This window comes from Amphiprion ocellaris, chromosome 22 (genome assembly GCF_022539595.1).
Source record: "Amphiprion ocellaris isolate individual 3 ecotype Okinawa chromosome 22, ASM2253959v1, whole genome shotgun sequence".
NCBI classification, from domain to species: Eukaryota; Metazoa; Chordata; class Actinopteri; family Pomacentridae; genus Amphiprion; species Amphiprion ocellaris.
This window is the reverse complement of record NC_072787.1, coordinates 23,568,758-23,595,627: the sequence shown is the minus strand read 5'-3', so window position 1 is coordinate 23,595,627 and position 26,870 is coordinate 23,568,758. Positions and strand designations below refer to the sequence as shown.

General features: G+C 38.5%; 1 protein-coding gene and 1 long non-coding RNA gene across 4 annotated transcripts in view; one reads left to right on the top strand and one right to left on the bottom strand.

The window, feature by feature from the left end:
- Window positions 1–26,870, top strand: part of LOC111568961 (cadherin-20-like) — a 102,873-nt gene that overhangs the window by 18,612 nt on the left and 57,391 nt on the right. The window lies entirely within an intron of this gene.
- LOC111568970 (uncharacterized) overlaps window positions 3,986–26,870 on the bottom strand; it is a 65,368-nt gene continuing 42,483 nt past the window's right edge. Inside the window, exon 4 of one of the 3 annotated variants that reach the window (XR_002746163.3) lies at window positions 3,986–4,506. This is a non-coding gene — a long non-coding RNA (uncharacterized LOC111568970). Of the gene's footprint in view, window positions 4,507–20,199; window positions 20,339–21,260; window positions 21,456–26,870 lie in introns of those variants that run through there. The other 2 variants (XR_002746159.3, XR_002746160.3) reach the window with 2 other exon arrangements.

The following is a 26,870-nucleotide window of genomic DNA, read 5'->3' as shown; positions in this document are numbered from 1 at the left end:
CATGTAACCGTCGTTTGTTTTCTCCACTGGCCAATTTTCATCCGAGCTGACAAATTAAAACTGCCACGTTTTCGAGGAAGCTATTTTTTCCTTCTCCCTTGTTTCCCCCCTTCTCTTCCCCCCCAACTTCCACATATGACCTGCTCGACAATTACCAGAGATGTGAGATTGACACCAATGGATGAACTTCTCAGAGCAGTTTGGGAGTCTGATATGAATAATATCCCGAGTTTTAATGGAGGTATGGTGTCATAACATTTAATGGGTGGGAACTCGGTTCGGATGACACGCATCTCTCAGAAGACACGCACCACTTATTGTCCCAATCATCTCGTACAGCTCACCAAAACCAATACAACTTGATTAATGTGACCGGCTTTTATGAGCGGGATAAAAGGCTCTGCATATTACAGAGGCAATTATAATACCCAGGCAAACTCTTGGAAAAACAATGGAAAGCTCGTGCAATCAATGTAAGTGGCGGCAACTTTTTAAAGTTTGGCTATTTAAGTTTATAATTGACTCCTCTCCGCCACCACTAAAAAGAAAATGAGAGTCCGGTGAGCAATCAGCCGTATCTTTATCCAGGAACTTTGCTGCCCTGCGCTGCCCTGACCTGCCTGCAGATTGAGGGAAATTAACTGCCCGTGGCAAGGTGGCTGAAAAGGTTGGAGAAAACTGAAATGGCAGCAGATCTGACCCCGGCATCGGCCACCGCATCGCTCTACAGTCTGCGAAAGTGACCAAATGTCGTCAAAAACCTAAAATGTCAATACCTCTAAGGGGCTTTAATGCAGAGTCAACAACCCGCTGTCAGGCTTACTTTTCAGCACAGTGTAAAGGTTACAGACGGTATGTACTCTGTAGAACCGTGTGGTATAAAAAGAGGCTCCTTTTACCTGAACTTTGAGTCTACAGCCGCATTGGGGCTTTGGTAGGGTTGCACTTTGAGCTAAATTCTAACATGACAGCGCTACCATGCTGATGTTTTAGCATGCTACCATTCACTAATTAGCAGTAAATCCAAAGTATGTCTGAGGCCGATGGAAACTGCATTAGTTTAGAAAGTATTTTTCCATTAATTAAAGCCTGTCATGAGGTTAAGCGGTACTTGCAGTAGCTCGAGCACACCAGCTCACCTACAACCCTGCTCGAACGATTTAAAACTACACAATGACAAGTTGCAATATTGGATTAACTCACTTGTTGGAACAGAAAATGACTCTGAAGAAAAAGAACAACAAAGAAAGTCTCACCCTGCAAGATTAGTTTCTTACAGTTATCATATATTAAAACCGGGAAATCTGAATTTGTGATTTTGAGGCAGTTCTAGTATATGAAAAACATTATATGGGCATGCCAACGAGGTAGAAAAAAATGTGATAGTGATAGTTAAGAAGTCATCCTGACGGGATTATGAATGTCTGTACTGGGATTTGTGATGGTTTATGTAATAGTTTTTGAGAAATTTAAAGTCTTAAAGATGCCAAAAGATCACAGTCACGATCGTCCAAGTTAGGATCCAAGATGTGGATCATTTAACTGGTGAAAACATGAGGTTCTTTTTGTGCTTTAAGTGTTTAAATTAGAATGTGCACATGTACAACAGTCACAATGTGGGACGCTGCAATCTCAAGTAAGGCAAATTCATTAAAATTCATCATGCCACAAGTTTTTTTTGCTGCTTGATGCAAAAAGAAAACAAATCTAAAGAAGAGAAGTTTGTAAGAACATGATGTACTCTGATTTTATTTGTGACTTAAAAGAGAGTTTGTTGATATGCAGGCTCTGGATGTGGAGAACAAAATGAGCAAAGAACAGGAGTGAAACATTGATAAGGACGATTTGGCTGCATAAAAAAACAACACGAGTGTATGGAAATATTTCAGCTATGGAAAAGATGATGTCAAGTGAAACAGGTTCTGTGTTGCAATTGTTGTCACCAAGCGAGGAAACACAACTAATTTGTTTGACCATTTAAATCAGCAGCACATAACTCTGTATGACAAGAGTGAAGCCAGATCCCAAAACAGTAAACTGTTTCAGATGCCTTCGCCAGACTTATACCACTGGAGAAAGGTCACAAACAAGAGAGAGAAGAGGAGAATCATGATACCAATTAACCCTGTGACCAAATAGGGGTTTAAAAACATGATCTGGTTGTTTGACGAGCTCGACGTAATACTAACACCTATTTTTCCATCCCAGAACCGAAAAAGTCATCAAAGTCATAGAGATTTATCATGTGGCCACTGTGGATATCTGTCCCAGATTTCACGAAAACCCACCCAGTAGTTGTCGAGTTATTTGTTTTGGGAACAAATTGGTGCAAACCATGCCATTATCAACTCACTATTAAGGTTATTTTATTCAGTAAACATACTAAAAAAACAGAAAATATTACCACAGCTTACGAGTTTTAATCGAAAACCATGTCAATAACTTGTCATTCTTTCCATGTAGAAGCGTCTAGTCCTTAATTAAACCCCTAAAACCCATTTCTATGTCTGAAAGTTGCATATTTAGCCATTTTGTTCCCATTCAACCAATCCATTCATGCCTTAAATTAGATGCAACTTTACATTATTGTTTCCTCTATAATGTGCAGATCTATGACATCTTTGACTATTAGTAGATCCAGAATAATGAAATCGATGGATGGATCCTCATGTTTGTTGTTTATAAAACCCTTGAAGTCTGAATATTACTGTTATTTAATGCACACTCATGGTGTTGACTGCTTATTTAGCTCATGATCTGTCTTCCAATGTATTAAAAACAACGTATGGGCACGGTAACATCCCAGAACTGTATAAAAATACAACTTTATAACTTAGTAGAAATAACAGAGGATCTCCAAAGTCATAGAGATTTATCATGTGGCCACTGTCGATATCTGTCCCAAATTTCATGAAAACCCACCTAGTAGTTGTTGAGATATTTGATTCGGGAACAAATTGGTCCAAACATGCCATTATCCACTCACTATTAGAGTAATTTTATTCAGTAAACACACTAAAAAGCAAAAAAAATATCACTGGTGCTTAGCAGTTTAAATTCAAAACTATGTCAATAACTTGTCATTTTTTCCACATAGAAGCGTCTAGTCCTTAATTAAACCCCTAAAAACCCATTTCTATGTATGAAATTTACATACTTAGTTGTTGTTTCCCATTCAACCAATCCATTCATACCTTAAATTAGACTAGATGCAACTCGACCTTGTTGCTTCCTCTATAATGTGCAGATCGATGTCTTTACCTATTAGTAGATCCACAATGATGAAATCGATAGATGGATCCTGTTTGTTGTGTATAAAACCCTTGAAGTCTGAATATGACTTTTATTTAATGCTTATTTAGTTCAAGATCTGTCTTCCAACATATTGGTACATATGGGCATGTTAACAAGGGGAAAAAAACTAAAGCAAAATTTGTTAAAAGTAAAAATGGATGAGACTCGTTTTTCAATAATTGAGCATGTTTTAATATTTAAAGATTTTTTTCAGTTTTGAGGTTATCGAGTCAGAAAAAGATCACAAAACTGACCAAAAAGCAAAGATGTTCACTCTGCTGCAAAAAGCGCATGATAAAAAAAACAACTGAAACAGAGATTCTTCTAAAGACCAACGCTGCAAACAGAATTATTGAGAAAGACTCGGCTGCTGCAAGGAATGAAAAGTAACTCCAAAGTTAATACGAGTTTTATTTTGCTCGCATTCAGCAATCGAACCCAACGAGACGCTACTAGTGATGGTTGTCTTTTTTTCTGCTGACTCTTCCACTTCCTCGCATGGAAAAGGCAGCAGACGTGAACAATCCCACCGCGGAGTATCGCCCAGCACCAGTGACAGCTGAGAGAGATGGATGGGGCGGCAGCGGTTTCTGATTTAGTCCACACAATGTGGTGGAGTGATTTTCCCGCTTCTCTTAACTCACCCCGGCCCTCGTCCTCCCCCCCAGTTTACCCTCCCTACCCTGCTCGCCGCCCAGGAGATTGCCTCTCTTTTCCTGGTGTGATTGGGGTGATAGCCGCTAATGGATTCGCAGCCCTGAGCACATTTAGCAGCCGAGGCGTTGGGGAATCTTTAACTAAACACTGGCAAACATGTTAATCCAGGATCCGGGGAGATGGGGGGTAAAAAAATAAAAAAAGCAAGATTCCAACAAGTGAGCGTCACTTTTATCTGCTGCATCTTCTGCTCACTCCGTAGCTATTGGAAGATTCAAATCCTCTTGTATCTGTAGGATAAACAAGAGCTTGGCAAGGAGAAAACATAAAGATATATGATCATAAATTCATATATGCAAACGCAAACAAACAGACAGCATGATCTGTGTACAGACGTCTCTCAGTTTGCCTGGAGTTGGAGGGTTGTGGGGGGGGGAAATCCTCGTTGCCATGTTGAACAAATGTGCCGTCACAGCTGCACTTTAAAGATGGGAAGTGTCACAGTGGGGGCATGTGGGGAGCAAACTCGCCTGGAGGCGTCACGGCCGAACGGTCCTGAACAGAAGGAAGGCAGGAGGAAGTAAACACAACAGGCGGCGGCGACAATCCGTGACATTTCGCCACGAGCACTCATCTTAAACTGCTGCAGAATACATCATGTGAGCGGCTCAGGAATGATAAATAACCTGCCGGGGCGAGGTAGGACTTCAGACAGACCTCCACAGAGACCCGAGTTATTGAGTTTGGGCTGGTTTGACTTTGGTCCGGGCCAAATCAGATGATCGCTCTGTGCTCCGGGAGTCAACCTGAGTGGGGAGGAGCTTCTTCAAGGGGATTTAGATGATCTCAGGGTTCATTTTCATCTAAGCATTTATCAGTGCTAAAACCAATGAATTCAGGTTTGAAAGTTTGAAAATCACCGAAATCACACCATTATCAGAGCCAGAAGTAATGATCACATCTTGCCAAAAAACACAGATTTTGTTTAAAAAAAAAAAAAAAAAAAAATTTTAAAATGCTGTGCACCTTGGTACAACCGTGAAGTCATGATTCACCCGCTTGCGACCAAAAGTCGTGTGACTTTTCAGCTGAACTGCAGGCATAGCAGAAATTAAACAAGTATGGAAACAAATTAGAAAAATTAAGAAGAAAATACAACATATTTGATCTCTAAAATAAATGCAGCATGGCTCAGAAAGAGTGAACAGAGGAGCAAGTTATCGGAAGATACATTCAGCATGGTGAAACATCTTTCTAGAGTTGATGTGCAGAGTAAATATGTAAAGTTTAACATCTATAGCATGTGGACCAACATCTGTGAGCACTTGGAAAAATGTGGTGCATTTTAGTTCCATTTTAAAAATGATTATTATGAAATAAATAGTCAAAAAAATTGTAACTTGCTCAATTTTTTATGATTTATGGCCTTTTAACTGTATCATACTACATAAAACACATAGTTCTCTCTACTTCTTCATAGTTGTTCTGTTTCCATAGAGGTGCAGGAGTTTATATTACAGTGAAAAATGAGCCCACAGTTAGGAAGAAATACGCCCAGAAACTGCCTGAAGTTCAGAGGGTTAAAAAACACGCTGAAATTTCAGAAACTATCTGAAACCAAATGTCAAAAATCCTCCAAATAAGACGACTAAATGAAGCAGGTTATTTTGTTAGTGCATTCGAAAGTCGTCAGAAGGAGATTTGTTTGGGTAGAAAACGAACGACACGGTTGAGGTTAAGCAACAATCTTTGTCCTGTTTTGAAAGCCTTCCCTCCATCTCCCAGATAAACTTGTGTTATGTGCAGGATTTCAGGCTGTTTATGCACAAGAGAGGAGTCTCGTTTCTCCCCATTTCCTTTCACCTTTGTGTGTTTACACAGTGGATTCATAAAACCTTGGAACTGGCACGAAATTTTTCAAATCAAAATGCCTGCAGCAGATTTCTGCCTATTCATGCCCACTCATGTCGTTCCATTCAGCCTAAAATTTGGTTTGCACTTTTGATTCACTTTCACAAATTGGACATCCCAAAATCCTTAGTCATGCCCTAGTTTCGGCCATGGCCCTGAGCGTTTCCCGATTTTAGGCATATCATAGTTGCCGACCCTTTTGAAAGCAAGAATTTGTGAAGGCTGTGGTGTCAAATTATCAAATATCGACAATAACATGCCCTCTGCAGAGCTGCAGCTCTTTTAAATAACTCACATTCTGTGGCTACTTTGCATTTTCTCCTCATTATTCTCTTCACTTCCTATTGCAAGGAGAATCTCTGAGATGTCTTTGTAGTGTACAGGATCATTTTCAACTGATATTTAAACATTATGATATCCTCCAGTTAATTCCTTTTGAAGGAATACAGCACATGTGGTGAACTTATAAGGTATTCACTCTCCTTGGAAGTGTTTCCCTTGTATTGTTTTTCAACACTGAATCATGGCAAATTGAATCAAGCTTTTTTGGGCAAGAATTTACAAAAAAAAGGGCTTTTCATGTGATTTAACTGTTTGTATAAAGGCTTCTGTATCTGAAAGTCCAGTCACTGGTGACTCAGTACTCGTGGATACAACCACACCATGAACACTCAAAAAAAAGCATCGGTCAGGAGATGGATACAAGAAAATTTACAGGTCACTGAACATCTTTTAGAGTACAGTTAAATCCATCATTAAGAATTGGAAGGAATATAGTCAACAAAAATCTGCCTCAAGCAGGCTGCTCTTAAAAACCAAGTAACTGTGCAAGATAAAGACTGGTAAGGGAGGCCACCAAGACAACTACGTCTCCTCTGAAGGAGTTACAAGCCTCAGTAGCTGAGATGGAACACACTGGTTATACAACTGTTGGCTGTTTACAAGTAAAAGCTTTATAGGAGACAAAGAGAAAAAAAAAGAACCGTCAGATTAGACCTATAATGGGCTGACATCAAACACTGCACATCAACACAAACACACCATAACCAACATGAAGCATGTGAAGCATGGTGGTGGCAGCATCATGATCTAACGCGTGGTGGCGACATCATAATGTGACCCATCGTGGTGGCAGCATCATGATGTGAAGCATGGTGGTGGTGCCATCATAATGTGAAACAAACAACTGAAGCTACACAGAAATGGTTTAAACACAACAACATGAATGTTTTGGAGTGGCCAGAAGTTGGCAGACCTCATTCCATCTGAGAATTAGCAGCTGGACTTAAAAAGGCCTGTTCGCTCACAATCCTAGTAAAACCTGACAAAGCTTGATAAGTTTTAACAAAGAATAATGGCGTAAAATTGCAGTGTTTAGACCTATCTACACATTGGACAAAGGTCCAGCTGCGAAATACTGACTTGAAGTCCATACTGACTTGTGTAATCACTCATTTTACGTTAAATATTTTTCAATAATTGACATTAGAAATTTGTTGTCAGTTTGACATGAAAGACTCTTTGTGTTGCCAAATTATTGTATACTGACCATGATTCCATTCTTAAAAGCAATTAAAAGGGTAAACACTAGATTTCTACACATCAGTGACCAAATTATCTTAGTCAGATTAATGTATTAGGTTAATAATTAAAGCAGAGATGCAATAGATTTAGATTAATCATGTAAATGCTGCTGTTTTTCTGGCTTCAGAGTCTAATCTTGGTGACATCTGTTGTACCTTCCTGCTTTCTTAAACACCTGACGAGTCCGTTTGTCCATTCGAGGGTCATTTTGCGAAGCCACACGGCAACATCTGGCTCACTTCTAAACCATCTTCCACTGGGTTGAGATTGTTTTGAAATGCAGCTTGCGGTTGTTTTCTCACATTATCTTGTCAAGATTCTTTTGATTGCACTCAAACCGTAAAGCGATATCTCATCCGAGTGGCTGATTATTTCACCTGCTAGATTGAACCGTTTTGTCAAGATGGGTGTTGCATGTTATCCAATTTTGCACTTCTCTCTGTTCCGTCTCGGCCTCGGAGGGCTTTCATGCTCCGGTAAGCGAACATGCACCTAGATGGAGCTTCTTAAATGGGCCGATAGGTCAAACACTAGCCGGACGCACGACCGGTGTGGCCAATTATTTCTTCCCTCTGCTCCATTTCCCGTTTCTTTTTCGCATGTACAAACACTCCGACGAGTCCCCAGTAAAAATTCTCTTGTTAAAGGCTTTTGAAAGCGTGTCGGAGGGAGCCGGGCTGTGTTGGTAAGGTGTGGGCAGACAGCTTTCCGTGTCTTCCTGTCAGTTTTTAACCATCCTGATGAGTTTCCTGGCATTTCTGTCGAATGCCTCGGCATCAGGCGGGGAAACCAAACGGCGCCGGGCCCAGTAAGAACATGTGAAAATCAATGATGTTTAGATGAGCTCGCTAACACTCCTGACATCTGCTCGGCCTCCTCTTCTTTTTTTTGTTTTTTTTTCCCTCCGCAGAGCACAAGAAGAAGGAAAAAAACAAGCCGGATGGAGATGAGGGCAGTCGGAGTGCACAGGGAAGTCAGATATCGGAGAAGTTTGGCGGGGAAGGTTGCAGCCTGGGGAACAATCACTCTAAATTATGCTAATTTCACTCAAATCCTGAGCCTCACAACAGCAGCAGTGGTGGAAAAGAAGTTGAGGAGAAGTTTGTAGCAGAGGATGAAAGTGTTCAGGATGGAAATATTCACTCAAACGCTGACTCTGGAGGTAATAAAAGGAGGGTATTAGAGGTAGAACTGCATCGATTAATCGATTAGCTGTCGACTATTAGATTAACGGGCAGTTATTCTGACAGTTGATCAATCATTTTTAAAGAAAATGGTCAAAATGATCTGATTCCAGCTGCTCAGACGTGAATATTTTATGGTTTCTTTACTTGTCTACGGCAAAAAAATCTTTGGGTTGTGGACGAAACAAGACATTTCATGACAATAATCATGAGTTGCAGCACTAATGTGCTTTAAGATACAAAAAGCCAAGACAGTTTTATAGTTTATTTTTTTATAATTACATTTTGTCTTCCTTTTTTAAAAAAAAAAAAAAATTCGTTATTTATTTTACTTATTATAAAACATTTATTGTCCTTTTTAGATACAGGAAGTATAATTAGTTTTATATTTTAAAAGAAAGATAATATAAAATATTTAATTTTTAGAAATTTTTTTTTATTTTCAATTTACATATGTTTTACATATTATCACAAGTGATATAACATAAAATGTATGTTTTCACTGATTTTTCCTTTTTTGTTATATTTTAATGAATTTGTGTATGTATATATTATTTCTTTCCATTGTTAAAATGAGGACATATGTTTCAAAGAAATATATTTAAAATATTTAATATAAAAAGTTAAAGTTAGTATTTTTTTGTTTGTATTTACAGTTTTTTGTACTTATTCATTGTAAGTGATATAAACTGAATTTATTTACCTCTCAATTATTTTATTTATTTTTTAATGAGAAAGTATAGTTTGTTTTTCAAGGTTATTGTAAACAAAAAAATATATACAAAAATGTCAGAAAAGGTTTTTAAAATTATTTTTGTTTTCTTTTTTTACTTAAGTAATTTGTATTGTAGGTTTTTACTATTTTTTTCATTTACAGTTGTATTTTTGAGAATTTAGTTAAGTAAAATAGTCTAAATTGTTTGAAATAATTTAATTTTATTATTTGAAATTAGCTTTTTTTACTATTTAAATTATTTAAAATAATGCATTTTAAAGAATTTTTTAAAAAATAACTAATCTTTAATAATTTTTATATTTAAGGAAATTGTACATATAACTATTTTAAAGAATTTATTTAAATAAAAATAAGCTCAATCATTTCAACTTATTCAATTTTAATAATCAAAATTAGCTTTTTTACTTTTTAAGTTATGTAAAACAATGTTGTTGTTTTTTTTTCAAGAATTCTTTTAAAAAAATTATCTTGTCATCTGTATTCATTTTTATTTTTCAGAAAATTGTATATATAAATATTTTAATGGTATTTCTTCCTGGTATCATCAAAAAGAATGTGAACAACACACCAGGTCACTTTGTTATCAGAGTCTAAGCTTTTTTGTTTGTTTGTTTTTTGTATTTGGTGATAAATAATCCCCTGATGTTAACCCAAACATTAACCATTTGACATATTAGGACATGAAAAATGCTTAAAATGCAAAAACACGACCTGTGGCTGAAGTGACATCAAGTTAATGTGTTCCTATTATCATTATTTACTACTAAACACCTTCAGAAATCTAAAATGTGGATCTCAGAGGAGTCACGTCTGCAGGCTGAAGTCGTGGCAGCATTCGGCTCCAGAGCTTCTTCTTATTCATTTGCTCTCCCTTCAGCCGTACTCAATTTCAGACGTGCTGAGAAGGGATTGAGACCCAATATTCTCCCCAGCTGGTCTTCCTTCTGCTTTACGGAGGCGCACGAGACGTGGCGGGAGGTTGGAGATGGAAGATTCGGCTCCTGTGCGGCGGAGAAGGCCTCAAATTACCAGATAGATCAGAACCGGCAGCCGAGGGACTCGACGGGCCTCTAGAGGATCCGAAACGGCCAACGCCAGGAGGTGCAGGTCGGAGTGTTTCTGAGACGCCACGGGCGGACGTGGAAGCTGCCGGTAATGAGGGATGAGGAGCGGATGTGGAGGTCGGAGTGGAAGATCAAGCGAAGAGACGCACTCAGGTGTAATTTAGAGCTGGTTTGTTGACGGGAGACGATGTCCTGTTCTCTGGTTTCTATCTGGGTGGGTGGAGGAAGTGAGGAGGCAGGACAGCTGTGGAGGATCTGAAGATGAGCAGACGATGCTACAGATGTAGCGTTACTGAGCTCCGGCTTCGTGTTTATCAGGGGTTTAGTCACAGATTGTCACTTTAACAACTTTCAGAGACGCATCGGCTTCTGAAAATCCTCCGTTTTTAAATAAAGTTTACAAAAGAACCAAAGTTAGAAGATCAGTTTCAGACGTCATACTATTCAAAAAGCATCATCATTACCCAAAATTCTCCACTTTTAACTCTAAATTTTCAAACAATGTACTGTTATTTTACAGAATTTGTAAAAGTTTAGTTTTGTTTGAATAAAATATCTAGTAAAAACAGAAAATAAGTTTCAATTTATATGTAAAATGTTGAAAAAAAACCCCACAAAAACTGTAAATACTGGATGTTTTTTTTCAGAAATTGCAATTTGTTTGGAGAAAAACCGATATTTTACATTTTTTGTTATTTGGAAGAGAAATGTTATATTTAGGACTTCTATTTCTAGATAAAATGTAGAAAAGAACCAAAGTTACATCAGCGTCTGTTTCACACATTATACTATTCAAAAAGCGTCATCACTACCCAGAATTCTCAGCTTTAACGTTAATGTTTAAACGCTGTACTGTTATTTTACAATTTTGTTCAAGTTTTGTTTTGTTTTGTGTAAGTCCCTAAAATATCTAGTAAAAATCACAGGAAAAGAGTATTAATTTACATGTAAAATGGGAAAAAAATACAGCAAAATTGTAAACTATTATTAGAATTATTATTTTTCAATTTTTTCAAAATTTTAATTAAATTACATAAATTATCAAGCAAAACAAAAAACATTTTTTCATCATCATCATTTCATTTACATGTAAACAGTGAAAAAACTGCCAAAACTGCAAATTATGTCCACATTAGAAATCTATATTTTAATAAATTGTAATTTGTTCTTTTACAAATATTATTGTCAGATTTTTGACATTTAAAAAAAAAAAGAAGACTATCGTAAGGATTGAAAAAAGTATATAATTCTTTAAATTAGTATGTTACCGATTTTCAGTTTTGTTAAATGACATAATATAGTAAAATCCCAGAAATATTAATTTACAAATGTAAATAATGAAAAAAAAGTCTACTAATGAATAAAATCTACATCACAAAAAGTTTTTTTTAAAAAATAGTAATTCATCCTTTTAAACGATGTGTTGCTGTTTTGCTGTTAAAATCATAAAAATAGTATTTTTAGAGAAATCTGTCAAAATTATGTATATTAAGAATTTTAAAATAGTAAATTTTTGAAGAGCTATTTTACACTTCTTACTGTTTTTGTTAAAATACACTAAAAATAACTCGTAAAATCACAGAAAAAAGTATTAATCTAGATGTAAAATGTGGAAAAATACAGTAAAAGTAAACAATGTTTCCATTAAAATCTGTATTTTATTAAAATGGAAACATTTAACTACAAGCTTATATAATTTTTACTAGATTTAAATGTTTAAAATGGTTATTTTACAGATAATTGCCGTTACTTGACAGGAAAAAAAGCACTTTAAGGATTTAAAAATGGCAAATAATTTTTTAATTGACAATTTACAGGTTTTCTCAGTTTTTGTGAAGTTGCAGTTAATATCTAGTAAAGTATTCATTTACAAGTAGTCTGTTTAAAAACAGGCTAAATCTGTACATAATGTCCACATTAATAATTTAAAAAATAGTTACTAGCTATTTTACAGTGTAGAACTGTAAAATTACACAGTGTTACTGTATTTTAATTGGCAAAAATGCCATTATATTACAGATATGTGCCATTATTATCACAGTTTTTAAAGTTTTTGAATGTTACAGTATTACTGGGTTTATTTCCAACTTTTTTTCTACAGTCTTTCAACATTACAGGATTTAACCATCATGTTTACTAATGGCTTCTTTAAGGAATGTTGATTTTTTTCTAACTTTTTTGCAGATTTTAATGTAATATTACAATTTTGAGGTTTAGATTTGTTTAATTTTTCCAAATTCACCGCATGATTAGTTCAAGAACCATCACAAAGCTGAAAATCAATCAATTCTCTCCGTTTTTGCAGTTTCTGGCTCTGATAAATGGTGTCATTTGAGTGATTTAAAAAAAAAAAAAACAACAACATGACTTTCATACCTGGCGGCTGGTTTCTGGAGCTGAGAGGGTTAATGCTGTGACTTGAGAAAAGTTGAGCAGTGAGAGTTTAGTTTTATCTGGGAGTATAAAGAGGAAGGAGAGAACACATGGCACCCTTTGAGCCTGCGGTTGTCATTTTGTTCAAACTTTGCTCGGTGCCAGGCCTCGCTCCCTTTGGGCTCTATTACAGCCGAACTCCTTCCTGCCCGGCCAGACCCAAACATAATCCCTCTGCGGCGCTTCGACAGCCAGGAGCTGGGAGCAGGGAGCATGTTTAACATCTCGATTCTTCTTATTCCACCGTCAGAGGGGGCGGGTGGGAAGGCGATCTTGGCAAGGCCGGGCTTCCAAGATCAACACGAGGTTGACGGCCATCTGGTCTGCAGCGCTGAAAATCCTCAGATGGCAAATACCACCCACAGCCTGGACGACGTCTCCACGGCGATCCGTCAGCGAGGCAGGCCACCACCAAACTAGGGAGATTAGATCAAACAAACTGTCCCATGTGTGGGAAGGTGGCGCGTCTATTTAAACAGAGAGGTGATTGGCTTCGTGTGCTCTTATTTATAGCGGCGTTTATCCGAGGAGGGGGAGAGTGGTAGACTCAGCGAAGGCCGGGAGGCTCCGTCATCCAGGGTTTGTGAGGCAGTCAAGGCCTGGATGGAAAAAGGAGTCATTCACAAGGGTGCCATTATCCTCCCTCTGCTAACACGCCCTCTCCGGATCATCATTTCTACGAGAGCGGCCGTAAATCACCTTTACTGCGATGGAAACATCTATTGTGATTGCCTGCCCTTCTATTGGCAAATGTCACCGTCATAATAATACCTGGGAGGGTTCGTTTTGCCGCGATTACGAGCGCCGTGCTAGGTGTGGCCGGGAGTCGGAGAACATCCTCGGGGGGCAGATGACTTTTATGCGACGGTGACGAGCTCCGAGTGTTCTGTGTGGAAAGTTCAGCAGTGACCCTGAAATGTTTCAGGCATCCAGTTTTCCTCATGTGTTTAGCAATATTTGAAACAGAACGTGGCAGTTGGAGGTTGTTTAAGGTTCTGTTTGTCAATTGAATCACCCAGAACGCCCTGAAAAAGCAAATGAACTCAGTTTTGTAGTGGGTCATTCCAGAATTGGAGGACATTTGGGCTTCAGATTTTTTTGAAAAATAGACCTTTTTTACAATTTTCTGCTCCATGTTAATCAATAATAGGTAACAAACTATCAAAGGCTTGATTGGCTCAGCTTACACATCAATGGTACCATTTATATACCGCGTTTTATTTGTTGTTTGTTAACTCTAATCACAGTAACAGGGTTGCTAATCCATGCTAATGTTAGCTTCGTGACACAACACAATCTACCGATTCCTGACTGAACTTTTGCTAGTTGCATGCTGATTTTTTTTTTCAGCAATTCCAATGATTTCATGTATACATCCACAAACAGTGGGGCGGCAAACTATTTTAAGAACCACTCCCATCATAGACACCAGCTGTTTGACCCACAACTCTCAGATAGATGATTCAGGTCTAACAAATCACAGACAAACAAACTGAAAAACAGCTTTGTCAAACACCCACGATAACGGTCTGGACCAACTACCTCAACCATGCATCTTGCATTCAAGAGATAATTGACTAATTTTGTTGCAAATTCTCAAAGACAAAAAAATTCTACTTTGTTTAAGTTGGTATATATTCAAACATACAGTACTGCAGCATGCAAACAAGAAATCAATGTACTTTTAGGTTTTTCTGCTAACAGGAAGCAACCAACACAAGACGTAAACTACACAAAGACAAAGCTAGATTTATATCAAGGTCCAATGTTCATCTCATCCACGTTTTCATGGAGGTAACTCAGCTGTCATCACAGATATGAACAACTGCAAACCCCAGTATGAGTTAAAAGGTGCTCTTTGGCTTCAGGTGTGACTTGATCTCCGGTCAGTGACTTTGACAGATGTTGGTCTGTGAAGTTGTCTGCATACAATTAGCATACGCTATAGAACTGAGGCACGTAAAAGCTGCCATTTGCTTAAGTGCAATGTGCCACGACAAACAGGCAAATCTCATGAGCCGTATGCAAAGAGAGAAACGTCGACGGTGTGCAGCACAAACCAGCTCCCTGCAGCTTTTTGTAAACAACATCTTCCAGGAACCTATATGTCAAACATTAGCATGCACAGCTACTGACAGGAGCAAGGAGGAATTCTGTTGTTTGGGATCTGGGCTGCGTCATCCTGAGTTAAGGATATGTCAGCTACGAGGGTGGCTTCCTGCTCCGGCGTCAGCCTCCGCTCCGCTGCACCCGCTAACTTTTCCTTCCACTCTGAAGAAGCTTCGCAGCCACAAATCACATTTTCTTTACTCGCTGTTCCTGAAAACAGAGGATCCTGTGCATCTCTCAGGTTAGCCGCGCGCAGATCAATCCTCTGCCTGTTTAGTTAATTGTCGACAATTGTGAGCGGTGTGTAATTCATCCCCGGGTGTCATCCGTCAGCCGATCGATCGTATTGACGTTCAGGAGTCTCCTCGTCTCGACATGTGTTTATCACAGTGCCGCAGAGAACACATGCAGAGCGAGGCTGATGGATGTTCGTCACATGGATGAATATGGAACAAAGCGCTGAAGCGAGGCAGCAGGATTGTGATTTACACTCAACCCAGTATTAGAAGTTCATTTTATTTTATTGGTATTTGTCGATGAAAATGAGGGGAATCTGGTAAAAGAAGCATTAAATAACAAAAATAACCTGAAATATTCCTCCCGCCTTGAGGATCTTTGGTTTTCGTGACTGATGTTGCATAAATCTTCACTCAAGCTCTACTTACCAGCCTAAGGAAGTTTTAACAAGGCTTTAAACAGCGAGGGTCAGGAAAGGTCAGGAATACCTTTTGTATTCCATCATCTTTATATCCATAATTCATGGCATTAAACCATACTTCTATGTATGAATGAAACAAACAGTGTATTTACTGGTTCAAATACAAATCAGAAGCAATGCAGCTAGAATTGTCATTGGAAAATAAACCAAATTAGTTAAGAGTTACTTGAAAAGACAACATTTGCTCACTCTGATTTTAATATTTTACAGTTTTATCCAATTTTATATCACTATAAGTTGAAAATATCAAGGTTTGACTTTGGGCTGTAAGATTACAGTTTATCGTTTTCTTTAGAGATACCACACAGAATGATAATTTGGCGTTAAGTCAATGCAAAATTTGAAAAATCGGAATGACTGTATTAACAGTTATTGCTACTGACTAATACTGTTAGTATTGTAGATGCTGCGCTAACACAGATTGGCAACTACACTAAAATCATGGGCATAGCCTGTAAGCCTTCAAAGTAAATCCAACATTTAATTCTCTTCAAACTGCATTCTATCTAACAGCCAGCAGGGGGCGACTCCACCATCAGCAAAAAGAAGTCCAAATGTGTAGAAGTCTATAACAAAATACTTCACTTTTTTCATTTCTCTGATCGAGTTTATGGTCTCAATTGTTGCTTTGAAGACCTTTTAGATGCAGCATGATGTTCATTTGGTAGATAATGGTTCCACTTAGTGTAAAATAGATGGTAAAGCATTATATTTTAAGGCGGAAGATGGTTAACTTTCAAACTCGAGGCTTCATCACAGTTGTTCACAAACAAATAAGTGACGTCACGGTCTCTACGTCCATGTTTTATACACAGTCTTTAAAAATATAACACTGTGGATCTTCCTAATTGAAAATTCAGGTTGTAATACTTAACCCCTTGACACCAAAATTTATTTACAATTAAATAAAAAACTATTCTTTGTGTGATTTTGCTTTCCATCTGATGCTAAAATAAGTGTAGCTTGTTAATTTATATATTACACATAGAAAACAGACAGATACATAATAATAACAACAGATATGTAATAATTAAGTCCCACTCCAACCGGTCCTACAAGAAACCAGTGCATGTAAAAGGTTCCCAGGTACGTATTGAATCTGCACAAACCGGTATTGAGGGAATAGATACACTATTTCGGCTGTAGTCTGAATGAAAGTGGTATGTTGTGAATTCGTGACAATAGGCGTCAAGGGGTTAAAATACTACTTGTTTCTTGGTACTGAAATTTACAATCATGGAACTACAATGAAGTTGGCACCAACTACCAAATTTCTGCTAACTTATAGAACAGACAGAGCACAAGACAAAGTCATTTCCCAGATTAATTAAGCGAGAAAATGATCACTGGTTGCAGAACTATTCAAAAGTCCAACCTAATTCTGGTAATGACAGAAACTTAATTCTGTAGACGACGCCAGATGCAGCTCACCTCTGTTGACAGACACACGGGAGTTTTGAAAAACCTGAAATTGTTCCCACATATCATTATCTGAGTAATGAACGGCGGGGCCCAGGACTCATCTTCTCATGGAGATGAATTACTGAGAGAGAAAAGAAAAGAAAAGAAAACAACAACACAGCAACTACACAAAAGCAGCCGAGACACCGAGTGACAACACAGCCTCGGCACTCAGATCTCAAAGTCCAAGTCTCTGACAACAGAGATGGCAGCATCTGCACTGGGTGACAGGCCCGATCCATTTGGCTCGGCGGGCGAAGACACAAACACAAGCTGTCTAAAGGGAGTAAGGTAGACTTCAATCAGCTAAAAGGTGATAAAACATAATTAATTCAATCACCCACTCAGTCTGGCTGCCTCCTCTCCCCTCCCCATCCTCTGAGAGCAAAGCTTTTCCTCCTGTAGGGATGCATTCACACAGTCAAGTTAATAGGAAACCGCACTCGGTTTCTTTTCAAAGCCCTTTTCTCCCCATTTACCTGCTGCTCAATAACAAGCCTGATTCTGCACGGCTTCACAATGCAGCCATTAAACATTCGCCATTACCTGGCAGGAAAAAAAATCTTTATTCATACACTGCATGTTTGAGACCCCTTTGATTATTACCTGTAAAATCTGGAAGATGATTAATGAGCAGCAGGTGAGAGATAAAAGACTGCAGAGTGAACGAGACACGCGAGTCTTGGACACCATTAACCCTCCTGTCGTCCTGCAGGTCAAAACTGACCCGTTTTAAAGTTTAAAATGTGGGGAAAAAAAATATTTTCACAGTGAAACTTCTGATGCCCACATTTTCAACATTTTTGGGAAATCTTTGAACATTTTTTTGTGGAAAAAAAATGTTTAAAAAGTTTCTTTAAGAATATTCACATAAAAATCAACCAAAATCCAGCGAATTTTGCTGCATTTTGGTAGATTTTTTGTGAATGTTCTTAAAGAAATTATCGGAAGTTTTACATATATATATACGTAATAACTTCAGATATTTTTAGGATTTTGGTGGGAAGATTTTTACTCATTTTTTGAAAATATTTACAAGAATTTTCTTGCCAAATTTGGGGGATTTTTTTTAAATAAAACTTTTAAGGGAAACTTTCAAATACAGTTAAAAAAAATGTGTAATTTTAAACCCAAACCATTTTTTTAAAAAAACGACTTTTTAAAATGTTTCACTTATTTTACTACATTCGACATGTAAATTAATACTTCAAGGACCAATTCTGTGATTCTACTAGATAGTATCTGTAATTTAACAGAACAAAGACAACCTGTAAAATAACAGTAAATTGTCCCAAAAAATTACACTCAAAAACTGCTCTAGAAATACAGATTTTTTTTTCCCCAGTGTAGCATGAAAACTGTTGCTTCCCGCTGGTGAACAACAGGCTGCCGCCACCTCTGCAGAGCTTTTCTGGCCTCTTTTATAGAATTTAACTAACAGTTACTGTGTGTTCGGTCCCACTCTTGTCACTCTAATAAATCCTGTTTAAAGCAGCAGCATGAAACAGTTCTTAAAACGCTTTGATAAACCTGCTGTGTACCTGCCCTCTGCCAAAAGACAGACGACTCCCAAATACCCGGTGAAAAAAGTGGAACAGCTACAGAAGCACACATTTCTCTCAGGAGTTGGTTAAAAAAACCAAAATGGAGCTCAACAGGGAGTCAGTATCGGAAAAACACATCCAACAAACATGTCTGCTAGGTGCATTAATAGCCAGCCTTTTGTTACCAGTACTTGGTAATGCAAAAAAAGATGTTTTTTTTTTCCTGTGACATAAAAGCCGAAAAACAACCATTTATTAGGCAACAACCAAAATGAACATGATCTACTGCGATACTACAACTGCACTTTGTTTCAGCTTCGGTAACTTTGACATTAAAATGCCTTAGTTGAGCATTTTTTGTAGTAATTTTTGATTTTACAGCAGTCTGGGCTGCTGCACTACAGCAGCTGAGTGGAGACTAGAGGCTTCTCTGTGCACAGCCAACCAGCTAGGATGCGTTTAGGGAATGTCTGTAAATTTACGTGACATTAAACAAACGACTCACAAGTTAGGAGTTTAGCTTGCACAAAGTACATAGGAGTGATATTAGATAACCTTGAGGAGAAACCTGGTGATAAAATAACCATATGTATATTAATTTACTGTCACTGTTGGCATTTACATCAGTACAAAACCAAGGTACGCAAACACTAATTAAGCTAATTAATACCATTTTATACCAAAAACAAACAAAAAAAAGTAAAAAGTTTTTTTGTGTTTTTTTTTTTTTTTTAAATAGAGGGTGCAACTAACTGAGAGCTGGCAGCACCAGAGCTAAAAGTTAGTCGTAAGCCGAAAACTGATATTAGTCCTTCTTTGCTTGCTATACTTCTATATTGCTGTCAAGACCAAAACAAGCTTCAAAGGCATTTATTACAATTAAGTATTGCAGATACTGTAGCAAAAAATAGCCATGTTTTCTGTGTTACCACCTGCAGAAGAAATTATATCAGGAAAGAAAAAGACTACAAAACGTTAATTTTCAGTTCTGTTTATGGTTTTCTGCTTTTCAGAGCAGATGGCTTCAGTCTGTCAGCTCAATCACAGGGAATATATTGCTTTTATATAAGAACTTATTAGCAAACAAAACATTAGTGAGCAATTAGATGAAAAAGAGAAAGTTAATAAAATTTTAATTGCATTTCATACGGATTGATTTTACGTCATAGATGATTAAAACTTAACGGCGAGCTCACGTCGTTCTAAACTCACTTCACGTGGATCTTTGGCGCAGCTTCTTTCCTGTGCAACTAAAATAATGTGTAAACTGATTTTCTGCGGTTTTTATTCTCCACCTGATGACAGATGACTGCATCACAGTGCAGCGCAGCATAGCCAGCATGCAGGACAGCACATTATAATCCCATTACAAGAAAGTCATTTAGTTTGTATTCAGCCTCATAATCTTGTTCTCCTAAAACCGGCTTTGTATAATGAATAACTACAATCAGATTATATTAGTTTCTGAAGCCGTTTTTCCCGAGAATTTCACAGATAAATGGACTCGAGGCAGGTCACACTGCGAAGAATCGGCCCTGCAACTTGTTTCAGGAGCAATTTAAATTATGATATGGATGTTCCGAGCTAAAATCCAGCCTTTATTTTGGTGCAGCAGTGGGTGATGTTGCTCATCGAGAAAAGACCTGCAAGAAGGAAAGTGAGGATAATAGTTAAAAAGAGACGCACAATGAGACGGCGAGCAGAAGGGAAACACAGAGACGTTTCTGTCTCAATGTGGATAATTACATTTCTACCTTTCTCTGGCAGTCGCATAGCCTTAATGCTCGTAATTAATTTCATTATTTTTGGCCCTGGCTGTTGAGTGCAGATTAGTTCTCTCTGAGTTGTGGGGATAAACACACGGTAATTGCTTATTACTCTCAGAGCCTGCGTTAGATTATACTAAAGCCAGCGAATTAGAAAATATCCAATCACCTTTAGCTAAAACTCAAAACCTGCTGCGGTTATTGTCATCGCTCGTTTCCATTTGTCCAACACATCCTTCGCCGTGGCAGGATCAACCTACAACAATACCCCAGCCGCCGGTACTCGGCTGAATTTGTTCCGCCTTTGTTGTTTTAATGGTCTTTTCCTCCATTTGTTTGCATTGTTCCCCATTTATGACAAGATTATGCAGCAGTGCGACCTCCCATATAAATTGTTGTGAGTAATTTTGATGATGAGCACGTGTGTTCTTTGAAACGTGGTCAAACTCAGCCGAGCAGCAACAGGAGCAATAATGAAGGGCCGTTCTCAAGTGGACTAGTGTGGTTGTTAATCAGCAGCTCCTGACTCAGAATTTACCAGCTTTGGCAGCTTTCTGTCCGTGACGGTGGCTCTCTGGCGTCGGCTTAATATCAAACTGGTTTGTAAAATGGATTGAAATATGAGTTGTCACCTGAAAATCAACACACTTCAAAGAACTATTTATTGGGCGTCAATACCACGAGATCCAGGGATGTTTTTTTTACCCCCAAATCTTGTGAAATTTGAATGAGTTGGATTGGTTTGCCAGATTCTACCAAAACATCTGTTTTTAATCACATGTCCTGATTAGATCTCAAGAGTTCAGCTCCTCCTGTGAGTTTTGTAGCACTTTCTTACATGGAGCAATTGGCAAAAATGGAGTGCACAGGGGCATTTGAAGTGGTAGGAATGATGTTGAAGTTCCATTTATTAGAAGATCAGATGTAGCACCATCCACTGGTTTGATCCAATTTGAAGTCCGGAGCTGCAGCTTCTGGTTGATGGTGCCAGGATCTATTAAATAAAATTGCTGCATTTCACACTTTGGAAATCACAATGTCAAACTGAAGCGAGGACTAGTTAATGGATCAGGCTAATATTAGCACTGTTAGCTACGATCTGTCACAAGGGTTCTTACTGCTATTATAAATGGTAGCATCATCTACTGGGGTCTTGTTAGTGGAATCACGGGAGAAAAATGACTATATACTATAAGTTCAAACTAACAACAATAATTTGTAAAATAAGCACTAGAGCACTTAATAATTTCACAATAATGACTCCTTCAGCGACTTTCTGCTGCAGAAACTCAAGGTTTCTGCAAGTGAAGTAGTGAAAACATTTTCAAGAGCGGCCGTTATCAGTCCTTTGTGTAGGATTCAACAGCTTTGAACACAAAGTTAACGCCGAGTGCATCTAAACAACAACTAGTAGTAACTAGATGCCACTCCAGTTCTACAAGCACACATGAAACAGAACTGTAGAGGTTTGTTATGGTAGCCTACACTGTTAAAAAGAACAAAAAAAATCTCTAGAAGAAACTGCAAAAATCTGTTAGCAGGGATGCTAAAAGAAACATGTTCAAGAATGGTAAAAACTGAAAATAACAGCACAGTTCTGTAATATCTTTATATTCCCAGCTAGTTTAAATACAGATAAACAGTTTCAGTTAATTTCATGTTCCAACATTGTAAAAGAAGAATTACTAAGTCTAAAAATGTAGAATCCCAGCACATTTTGTTATATTTGCAGAAGACCTGTAATAAATAAACAAAAAAACCTAAATTAAAGATTTTTTTTTTGTAGCAAAGATACATGTTTGAATGCTTTCACCACAGAAAATTAAAGTTATAGGAGTCATTGGAAAGTCAAGACATAAACATGGTCGAAACAAATGTAGATAAACTTTTGGTTACGACTGAAGAAGGTCTGGGCTCATGTTAGATGTAATTCAGATGGTCATTTTAATCATGAGTGATTCTGTTGCCTTATTCTGAAGTACACTGATACTTCCAGTACACAAACAGTATGTGACAGACAGTAGGATTAGGTTACAGATACAGAAGTACACTTCAAATCTATCCACACACTGTAAATTAGTAGTAATCTGACACATCCTTCTCCTCTTTCATAAGAAGAATCCTTAAATCTAGTTTTACGTATCTCTTGTGAGGCGACACCTGAGCACATCTCTGACTCCAGGCTCAATATGTGTTTACTCAAAGGCGAAGCCACGTCTTATCTATCACCAGCAGCAGAAAATGCACCTGAGAAGGACATGGGGCTGTTATGAATGGATCATAAATCCCGTAACAAGATCTCCACCTTGTGTTCCATCAGGCAGGATGGGAGCTTGACGGTGACCGAGGTTGTGACAATGCTTCTTTTGTGCGCCGCCCGTTTTCAATCCCACAAAAAAAAAAAAAAAAAAAAATAGCCGACGAGATGCAGGGCTAGTGGAGGGTGACCGGGCGAAAACAGATGCTTCCAGGAACGTTTGTGAATACCCCCCCACCTCCAACTGCATGTTCTCATTTCTGCATCTTCACGCTTTGCTGCGACATTCTGTTGCAATCGCTTGCAAGCTAGCAATGCAAACGAACGTAGCAGGCAGCCCCCTCTGACTGCTTTAAAAAAAAAAAATCCCTTCATCTTCTTGTGAAGCTTGACAGGCCAAGAGGCAGCACACACATCAAGGTATTAATGTAAGCAGACTCACCTCACAGATCAAATCCATACTCTCAATTTCTGGAGTTCACGTACATGTACGAATGTATGCAGAGTTCAGTGCACAGAGATGCAGAGGATGTTAAAAGCCTGAGTAGATTTCTTGTGAAGGACTGGAGCAGCTCCTTGGGGATGCAGCAGCCTGGCCCTGCCACTAAAGGTAATAGGGTCAGACAGCTGCATATTAGCCGTGGATCATCTCCTTTGACACAGCTGTTGATCTCACCAGCGGCAGCAGCAGCGGAGCCCTTATACCTGTACCTGCCAGGCATATCTTTTCCTCCCTCGCTTCCCAGGTACAACTTCACGCCTCGCACGTTTTCTCCGTGCAGCCCTCGCCCTCCTGCATGTGAAAGTACGCCAGGTTTGTTTCATGCAAAATGCACCAAAGCAGGTGGCGAACACACTCCTCTCTTATCTCCGGCTACAGGACACACTAGCTGTAATATTCAGCACCTACTTCATCTGTCCGTGAGGTGTTTTTTTTTGTTGTTAGAGAAGTCCCGAGGAGATGGGGAGGTCAGGTCGTTCATTTCACAGAAACAAGAGCAGCTCCGACTGAGAGCGCTGCTTCTCCCCGAGGCCCCTCATCTGAACAAGACAAACACAAGGCCTGTAATTAAAGATGTAACAAAAGCTCTGTCAATTGTTTCGCCTCTCATCTCCACCAGCATGTCACTTTGCATTACGGCACAGAGCTTAGTCTCTGGAGTTGAGGTTCAGCTGTCCTTGGATCCGACAATAATTTTTTAAAAAAAACACCACCTCTCCATGTTCAAGAGACAAAACTTATTGTTCTTTTGTTTAAAGCTTCACAATATCAGCATCGGAGATAATGAAATTCATCGTAGTGATTGATATCGCATGGCTGAGCAGGTTGGGATTCGGCGTCTCGCTCAAGCACACTTTGACAGCTCACACGGTTTGCTGATGGACATGTGGCGCTGTGGAGGGAATTGAACCTGCGAGCAGATTTGAGCTTTTTCGCAGCTCCGGATGCAGACATAATCTAATTGATTAAAGTTGAAGCTCGGTGGGCAGAGCTTGAAGAACTGCGTGTTGAAGGAACTCACAAAAGGCTCCGGTCGAAATGTGCTTTTCTAGGAATAACTGGCATTTTTTCCCACTTGGTGGCAAACCACTTGAAACCACTTCAGGTGCCTGTATGGGATTTGCAGAATTGGGAGTTAAATGAGCTGCAATTCTACATCCTTCACACAGCAGTTGTGAAATAACACAGGATATGCTTTGACGCGTTACAAAACCTCAAATGAGAAGATGCTGGGTGCGTTCCAACACACACATATACTATATAGCATGCCAGAGGAAGATTTTGCATGTTTGCCAAAAACACTAGGATGTCCTACAGAATCCGGTCTCATTTTTCAGCGTGACCCGCAACACATCACCAAGTTCACAATGTCGAACTCGCGTAACAAGCTTCAGCTGCCAAGAGAACTCAAACCTCCACAGATTGCATTAAATAGATAAGCAAGACGGCCAAAGCTTAAGGCGCAATATTACAACGAAATAGCATGTCTCTATTGTATGTAACAGCGCTGCCTGTGAAAAATACTGAAAGGAAAAAGATTTAGAATGCCAAGATTATTATATGCATTCTACACTGTCAGTACATGTAATTTTGCAACACATTGGACAGAGATAAATTAAGAACCAGCAGAAAAACTGGTGTAAAAAGTTGTTTTCTTGCCCTCGCTTGTTGAATTTTCAGGACTTTTGCATCTGTAATCACATCCGAACGTGACATTACACCGCCTGGACACTAAAGGTTTGCAAAAACATGATATTTCTGAGGGTTCTCTGTCAATTTTAAAATATTATCAGCTTACGGCAACAGGAAAATCCATTCTTTGTCTTGATTAAATCAAGTGCTAAGATGTGGCAACCTGTTGACGTTCTGAAAACGCAAACACATCAGATAATAACACCAGTTTTACAGTGCTTTGAGTTTAGTTTCATCAATTCAACAATTGTACACAGCTCCTACAGCTAACTAAGACAAGAAAGATGAAGTAAAAACTGGATTTTACAGTAGATTTTGCAATTAATATAGTAGCAGTAAAGTTAGGTCCGATTTAATAATAAAAACATGGATCCTAGAGGTACATTTGACACTTAACAGGTGGCAAATGTATATTTATAGACATATACTATGTTCAAAAGTTTGGAGTCACTTAGAAATGTCCTCATTTTTGAAAGAAAAACTTTTTTTTTCAATGAAGATGATATTAAATTAATCATAAATCCAGTCCAGACATTGTTAATGTGGTAAATGACTACTGTAGCTGGAAACGGCTGATTTTTAATGGAATATCTCCATAGAGGTACAGAGGAACATTTCCAGCAACCATCACTCCTATGTTCTAATGCTACATTGTGTTAGCTAATGGTGTTGAAAGGATAATTGATGATTAGATGTGCAGTTATGTTAGCACATGAATGAAAATGTGAGTTTTCATGGAAAACATAAAATTGCCTTGATGACCCCAAACTTTAGAACTGTGTATGATGGACCACAGCTAGATAATTATGAGCCTGGTGAGTGCTCGAGTTCAGGAACAGAAGAAATACCTGAAACTTCTGCTGATGGTCTACTGAACCCAAATGTACGCATCAACGACCCGAATTAGCCGTCGATCTTGTACGCCCTGACTTAGATAATCCAGCAGAAACCCCACTCCTGTTTAAAATAAGCACTTTGCACATCACATTTTTCACTATAGATGCAGCACTGAAGTCTAAACCCCTGCCCAGCATTAAAGCTGGGTAGTTGTTCAACCTGCACAACAGTAGCTCAACAGTGCGTAGAGACGACTCTGTACTGAGATGCAGTTTGACACAATGTGGAAAACACGCCTGAAAAATGTCTCTATGCCTTCTCAAACAATCATTTCTAAGTGTAAATTCAATCTGCAAGTTGCTCTTTAAACAAGCCCCCCGGGCAGCTAAAAGACTGGCAATCTGAATTAACACATGAATTAATTAACATGAATTAATGTTGGTGGACCAACCTCCTGGTTCTATTTGACCCGCCAAAGCGAACTTATCTTGAAATGCCTGAAGCTTAACTTTGGCTCGACTATTTCGTGTTTCTTCCTGTAAACACGTTTTCCAGAAACTAATTCAGTGAGCACAATGTTCTCATTACGGCTACAAAAAATTTGACATAAGTGAGATTATAGGGATCTGACCAAAGCCTGGAATGCAGTTAAACATTGATGCAGCAATTGGATGTCACCAAAGCAGTTTTAGCTGCTACTTTTCAGGAAAAGGATACTACAGCTCCACTGCAGAATAAACTGTAAAATGAAAACTTCAATCTTTTGTCAGTGATGTTTCTTTCATAGGTGGATTTTATTGGCTTTCCTGTAATGAAATTTGCCAGTATTAAATAGGTACAGGAGACAGTTCTCTGGTTTTTATAGTGTGTCACTTCTTTTTCCAGGCCTGAACTTTAAAATACAATGACACTAACGTACATTCTGCTCCTAATATTCTGTGTCACGCTGACTTTCTGGCTACAGCATCTCTACTAAATTTGCAGATGTCAATTCGGTGAACGTGAAGGTGTCACATTATCCCCTTTTTGTGCGTTGTGGGGGTGAATTCTGGATTAATTTTCGTGCAGATAACGCCCAGATCAGTCCCAGAAGTGTCACATCTTCAAAAACTCATTCACGG